The following is a 6,588-nucleotide window of genomic DNA, read 5'->3' as shown; positions in this document are numbered from 1 at the left end:
ATATGTTTCCCAGCCATCTTGATTCCAGCTTGTGCTTTGTCCAGCCCAGCATTTCTCATGATGTACTCTGCATATAAGTTAAGTAAGTAGGGTGACAATATACAGCCTTGATGTACTCCTTTCCCGATTTGAAACCAGTAACTCACTAGTACCTGGCATTGGCTCTTAATGCTTCTTTTACATACAACACCTGTCCTCTAGAGGTCAGGCTTGCCCCAGAAAAATAATCCAAGTTGGTAAATACATTGGCTCATCTTCTTGAAGTGAGCCTGTGCCTCTGGTGTGTGTGTGTGTGTGTGTGTGTACACGTGCGCACACATGCACGCCTGTGTGATTTACTTAACTCACATCAAATCAAGAATCAGTGTGCTTTAATGTGATTTCCATTCTGTTGTTCAGTTGCTAAATCAGGTCTGACTCTTCGAGATATCATGGACAACAAGACACCAGGCTGCCCTGTCCTTCACTGTCTCCCGGAGTTTGCTCAAACTCAGGTCCGTTGAGTCGGTGATGCCATCCAACCATCTCATCCTGTCACCCCCTTCTCCTCCCGCCTTCAATCTTTCCCAGCATGAGGGTCTTTTCCAATGAGTCAGCTCTTTGCAGCAGGTGGCCCAAGTATTGGAGTTTCAGCTTCAACATCAGTCCTTCCAATGAATATTTCCATCCTAAAGTGATTAAATATCCAGTACAAGTAATGGAATTTGGAAACAACTGAGACCCTGAATAATACAGATCCTTGAAAAGGGAAATGCCTATCAAGAATGATATCCCACACTTAGATGATTAAGACTTTTGCATGGTCTAAAAGGACATGAAATAAGGCAAAGGGTAAAGAAAGACAGACATCAGAGCCTATATTAGACTCAAAAAGAATGATATGAAACAATAAAAATGATCAAATAAAAAAAAAATGACATCCCAGCCATGCCTCCAATACCCTGATTCATGAGTCAGGGGCCTTGCCCTCAATGAACTCCATCTCTTTATTCCCTTTTTCAAAAAATCCCAAACTTGGTAGTACTTCCATTCCTTCTTCTGTGAAGCAAAGATGGCATTATGGTTAACTGAAAATTTAGGAAGAAATGTCAAAGATTCTGATTACCATAAAGATGTCCTGATACATGATTTGGGGGATAACCCTTGTATCTCAAAGCAACTAAGACATGTCCACCAAGAAGGCTGAAATTTAAATTTAGGAGTTTCCATTGAGATGGTTGGATGACATCATCAACTCAATGGACATGAGTTTGAACAAGCTCCGGGAAATAGTGAAGGACAGGGCAGCCTGGCATGCTGCATGCAGTCCATGGGGTTGCAGAGTCAGACACAATGGAGCAACTGAGCAACAACAACAAACAGCAAAGGCTAATCTGCAGTCAGGCAGAGCCCCGTGTTCTCTGCCACAGTCCCTTGGCGAGTGTTGAGACTATGAACTAGCATATGCATTGTGACAGAAAAGGTCTAAAACAGCAACTTTAGATTTTCAGTGACTTACCACTCTTAATTCTGGCTTGAAGTTAGAGGACAAAGTGTCTACAGAGAGTTTAAAATAGATGAAACAAAAAGAGGTGAAGAAAGGGGATATTCAAGTTGATTAATTGAATTGCTCGATTACTTTTGCCATTGGGCATCAATCCATCAGCACGACAGCATGGAGCTGGAGCAGGAGCCCAGAGGCCTGCTGCCGCGACAGACAGTAAGACTGACTTAGTAGTCAGTGGGCTTCCCAGGTGGCACTAACAGTAAAGAACCCGCCTGCCAGTGCAGGACACATAAGAGACGCAGGTTCCATCCCTGGATCGGGAAGATTCTCTGGAGGAGGGCACGGCAGCCCACTCCAGTATTCTTGCCTGGAGAATCCCATGAACAGAAGAGCGTGGTGGGCTACAGTCCATAGGGTCACAAAGAGTCGGGACACTACTGAAGCAACTTAGCACACAGCACAACTGGGAGTCAATCAATTTCACAGGTACCCTGATGGAGATTAGTCAAGCTGACACTGATTGGGAAGATAATCAAGGATAGATCAAACACAAGGCACAGCAGAAAACAGCCCTGCCTAGCTCACTTGACTATCTTGATGATGAAATGATACATTGAGGACTTGTCCATATTCTTCAGCTATTTTTTTATTTTAATATAATTCTATTTGAAAAGTTTATATCAATTGTTCAGATAAAAGTAACAAGTTCTACAGTCCCAGAAAACATCATTAAATAAATCAAACTGAAAAATTCTAGTAATGGCTTAGATTTTTTACTCAGAAAGTTAGACTTTATTTTGGCCCTGCCACGTGGTATGTGGGATCTTAGTTCCCCAACCAAGGACAGAACCCATGCCCCTTGAAGTGGAAGCATGGAGTCAACCACTGGACCTCCAGACAAGTTCCAAAAGTTAAGTTAGATGTTTATGCTTACAAAGTATTTGTAATAATTCCTTTCTGCTTCATGTCTAGATAGACTGGTGGTTCTCAACCAGGGTGTGATTTTGGCCCCAGGGGGTGTTAGCGATGACGTTCTGGACAGTCACAGCTTGAGGAAGTACCGCCATTCGTGTCTAGCAGGTAAGAGGCAGCACATGCTGATATACATCTACACATCTTTCAACGCACAGTGTGGCTCCTCACAGCAAAGAATCTCCAGGCACACAGCATCAGCGGCGTTGAGGCAGAGAGAGCCTGAACCCAGAGCAGGCAACACTTCTATGAATAACAATTTAGAAACTACAGAAACATCAAAGAAAACACTAGGGGGCAGTAAGAGCTCACTGAATGTCACCTCTTGTTAAAAACAGTTCCAAATCGATTCTAAAGCGATTTTTGTTAAGTATTGTAGGAAGTGAATATACACTGATGTTTTTGAGAAACAGGCCTTTTCACTGCGGGAGAAGGATCTACAAACAGGAAAGGGGGCAGGGTGAGGAAAGCACCTGCAGGGCTGCTCTTCAGTTGTCAGTCAGTTCAGTCGCTCAGTCGTGTCCAACTCTGCGCCCCCATGGACTGCAACACGCCAGGCCTCCCTGTCCATCACCAACTCTCGGAGTTCACCCAAACTCATGTCCATCGAGTCGGTGATGCCATCCAACCATGTCATCTTCTGTCGTCCTGTTCTCCCACCTTCAATCTTTCCCAGCACTAGAGTCCTTTCAAATCAGTCAGTTCTTCACATCAGGTGGCCAAAGTATTGGAGCTTCAGCATCAGCATCAGTCCTTCCAATAAATATTCAAGGCTGATCTCCTTTAGGATGAACTGGTTGGATCTGCTTGCAGTCCAAGGGACTCTCAAGAGTCTCCTCCAACACCACAGTTCAAAACCATCAATTCTTCGGTGCTCATCCTTTTTTATAGTCCAGTTCTCACATCCATACACGACCACTGGAAAAACCATAGCTTTGACTAGACGGACCTTTGTTGGCAAAGTAATGTCTCTGCTTTTTAATATGCTGTCTGGATTGGTCATAGCTTTTCTTCCAAGGAGCAAACATCTTTTAATTTCATGGCTGCAGTCACCATCTGCAGTGATTTTGGAGCTGATTTCAGTTGTGAATCAGTGCAAATACATGAATATATCATATCTACTGTATTATATAGCCTATCATACTGATTTTCTATCTCTGCTTACTGAAAAGTCTTATAAATGAAGGCATCCATAAAGCCAGGAACACTCCGGGTACCCAAATTTTGTTTTCTAAATATCATTCTCTATGAACAGAAACTAGAGATTCTCAAAGAATTGGCTGATTCCAGGAACACGACGATAAGCCTAGGATATCTTTTTGGGCCTCAGAGCACGATGTTGCTGTTGTTGTTTAGTTGCCAAGTCATGTTCTACTGTTTTGCAACCCCATGGACTGTAGCCCATCAGATTCCTCCATCCATGGGATTTCCCAGACAAGGATACTGGAGTGGGTTGCCATTTCCTTCTGTAGGCTATCTTGCTGACTCTGTCAAAAGGACATGGGACCTGACTTGTGGGGGCTTTCGGTGGCCAGATTTGGGGAAATTTTTACATGATAAATGAGAAAAAGCTAACAAATGGAATATCTTAAGTTGATTTTTTTTTTAAGGTACAAATTGAAGAGAAAAAAAAATACTATATTTAGAAGAATGCTGGCTACGTAAACCAGGAGGAAGGGTAGAATATTTTTTGTCCCTGCCTCTCAGCATACAGGATCTTAGGTCCCCAAACAATGAGCGAACCCACGCCCTCTGCAGTGGATGTGCAGAGTCTTAACAACTAGATCGTCAGTGAAGTCTCAGGATAGAATTTAAGGATATGGTTTTATGATTTTTAATCTTAAATGGAGTTGTTTCCAGAAAGCATCTTCAACAAGTATTAAAACCACTCGATGCCGGAGAAGAGTATGCTCACTGTCTCGGACTATCACCCCGTGGGTTATGCATAAATTACTGCAGAGAGGCCTGTCGCATTTTCATGAGGTTGTCAGGTTTCACTCAGCTCCACAAGTGGACAACTGGGCGTCCTGTGCCGCCAGTGTTGCACATGGGCACGTCGCCCATGTAATAATCTTGCCAAAACGCCCAAACGTTTAACCTGAATCTACTGTGAGGAAAAATTTTAAAAACCAAAATGCGGGACTTTAAACAAGACCATTGCTCTAGACCCTTCAGAAAAAGTCAAAGTCACACACAAAAAATACAAAAATTCAGGGACAGATCCATATTAAAAAGATTAATGAGACACCACCAAATGCAGGGTGAACACCTTGAGAAAATCAAAATGTTACCATACATTATATGATACATATAATTAAAGTTAATTTTCTTAGTGTGAATATGGTGTTGTGGTTTGAGGGGAAATGTCCTTATTCTCATGAATATTAAAGGATTTAGATAAATGTGCCATGGTGTTTGCAACTTATATTTAAATAGTTCAGGAAACATAGATAGACAGATAGCATATATCTCAAAATGTTGACATTGATGAATGTGGATGAAGAAAGTGCATACATTCATTGTATGGTTTTGAAACTTGTCTAAAAAAAAATAAAGGAAAATTTTGCACCAGTCAATGGCAGGAGGAGAAAAAGCAAAACTTCACCTTTCGTTGTCAAATTATTTTTCTTTAACTCCATATGCTATTGACAGACTCCAGTATACAGACAATGTATTTTTAACATAGAGGACACTGCCTTGGGTGTCCTTTCTGCCACAGATGATTCACCTAAGTTTCATACTCCTGTCCACCATTCTACAGATGCATGTTTTGGTTTGGTAACACAGTTTGTGAAAGCGCTGCCCTCACCATGCCAGCAAATGTGGAAAACTCAGCAGTGGCCACAGGACTGGAAGAGGTCAGTTTTCATTCCAATCCCAAAGAAAGGCGATGCTAAAGAATGCTCAAACTACCACACAATTGCACTCATCTCACACTCTAGTAAAGTAATGCTCAAAATTCTCCAAGCCAGGCTTCAGCAATATGTGAACCATGAACTTCCTGATGTTCAAGCTGGTTTTAGAAAAGAAAGAGGAACCAGAGATCAAATTGCCAACATTCGCTGGATCATCAAAAAAGCAGGAGAGTTCCATAAACACATCTATTTCTGCTTTATTGACTATGCCAAAGCCTTTGACTGTGTGGATCACAATAAACTGTGGAAAATTCTCAAAGAGATGGGAATACCAGACCATCTGACCTGCCTCCAAGGATATCTGTGTGCAGGTCAAGAAGCAACAGCTAGAACTGGACATGGAACAACAGACTGGTTCCAAATCAGGAAAGGAGTATGTCAAGGCTGTGTATTGTCACCCTGCTTATTTAACTTATATGCAGAGTACATCATGAGAAACGCTGGGCTGAATGAAGAACAAGCTGGAATCAAGACTGCTGGGAGAAATATCAATAACCTCAGATATACAAATGACACCACACTTATGGAAAAAAGTGAAGAAGAACTAAAGAGCCTCTCGATGAAGGTAAAAGAGGAGAGTGAAAAAGTTGGCTTAAAACTCAACATTCAGATCATGGCATCTGGTCCCATCACTTCATGGCAAATACGTGAGGAAACAATGGAAACAATGACAGACTTTATTTGTTTGGGCTCCAAAATCACTGCAGATGGTGCCTATAGCCATGAAATTAAAAGAGGCTTACTCCTTGGAAGAAAAGTTATGACCAATCTAGACAGCATATTAAAAAGCAGAGACATTACTTTGCCAACAAAGGTCCATCTAGTCAAAGCTATGGTTTTTCCAGTAGTCATGTATGGATGTGAGAGTTGGACTATAAAAAAAGCTGAGCACTGAAGAATTGATGCTTTTGAACTGTGGTGTTGGAGAAGACTCTTGAGAATCCCTTGGACTGCAAGGAGATTCAACCAGTCCATCCTAAAGGAGATCAGTCCTGAGCGTTCATTGGAAGGACTGATGCTGAAGCTGAAACTCCAATACCTTGGCCATCTAATGTGAAGAACTGACTCATTGGAAAAGACCCTGAAGCTGGGAAAGATTGAGAGCAGGAGGAGAGGGGGACGACAGAGGATGAGATGGTTGGATGGCATCACCGACTCGATGGACATGAGTTTGAGTGAACTCTGGGAGTTGGTGATGGGCAGGGAGGCCTGGCG

Source organism: Bos taurus, chromosome 24, assembly GCF_002263795.3.
Source record: "Bos taurus isolate L1 Dominette 01449 registration number 42190680 breed Hereford chromosome 24, ARS-UCD2.0, whole genome shotgun sequence".
Taxonomy (NCBI): Eukaryota; Metazoa; Chordata; class Mammalia; order Artiodactyla; family Bovidae; genus Bos; species Bos taurus.
The sequence above is the reverse complement of the archived record's forward strand: the minus strand, read 5'-3'. Positions refer to the sequence as shown.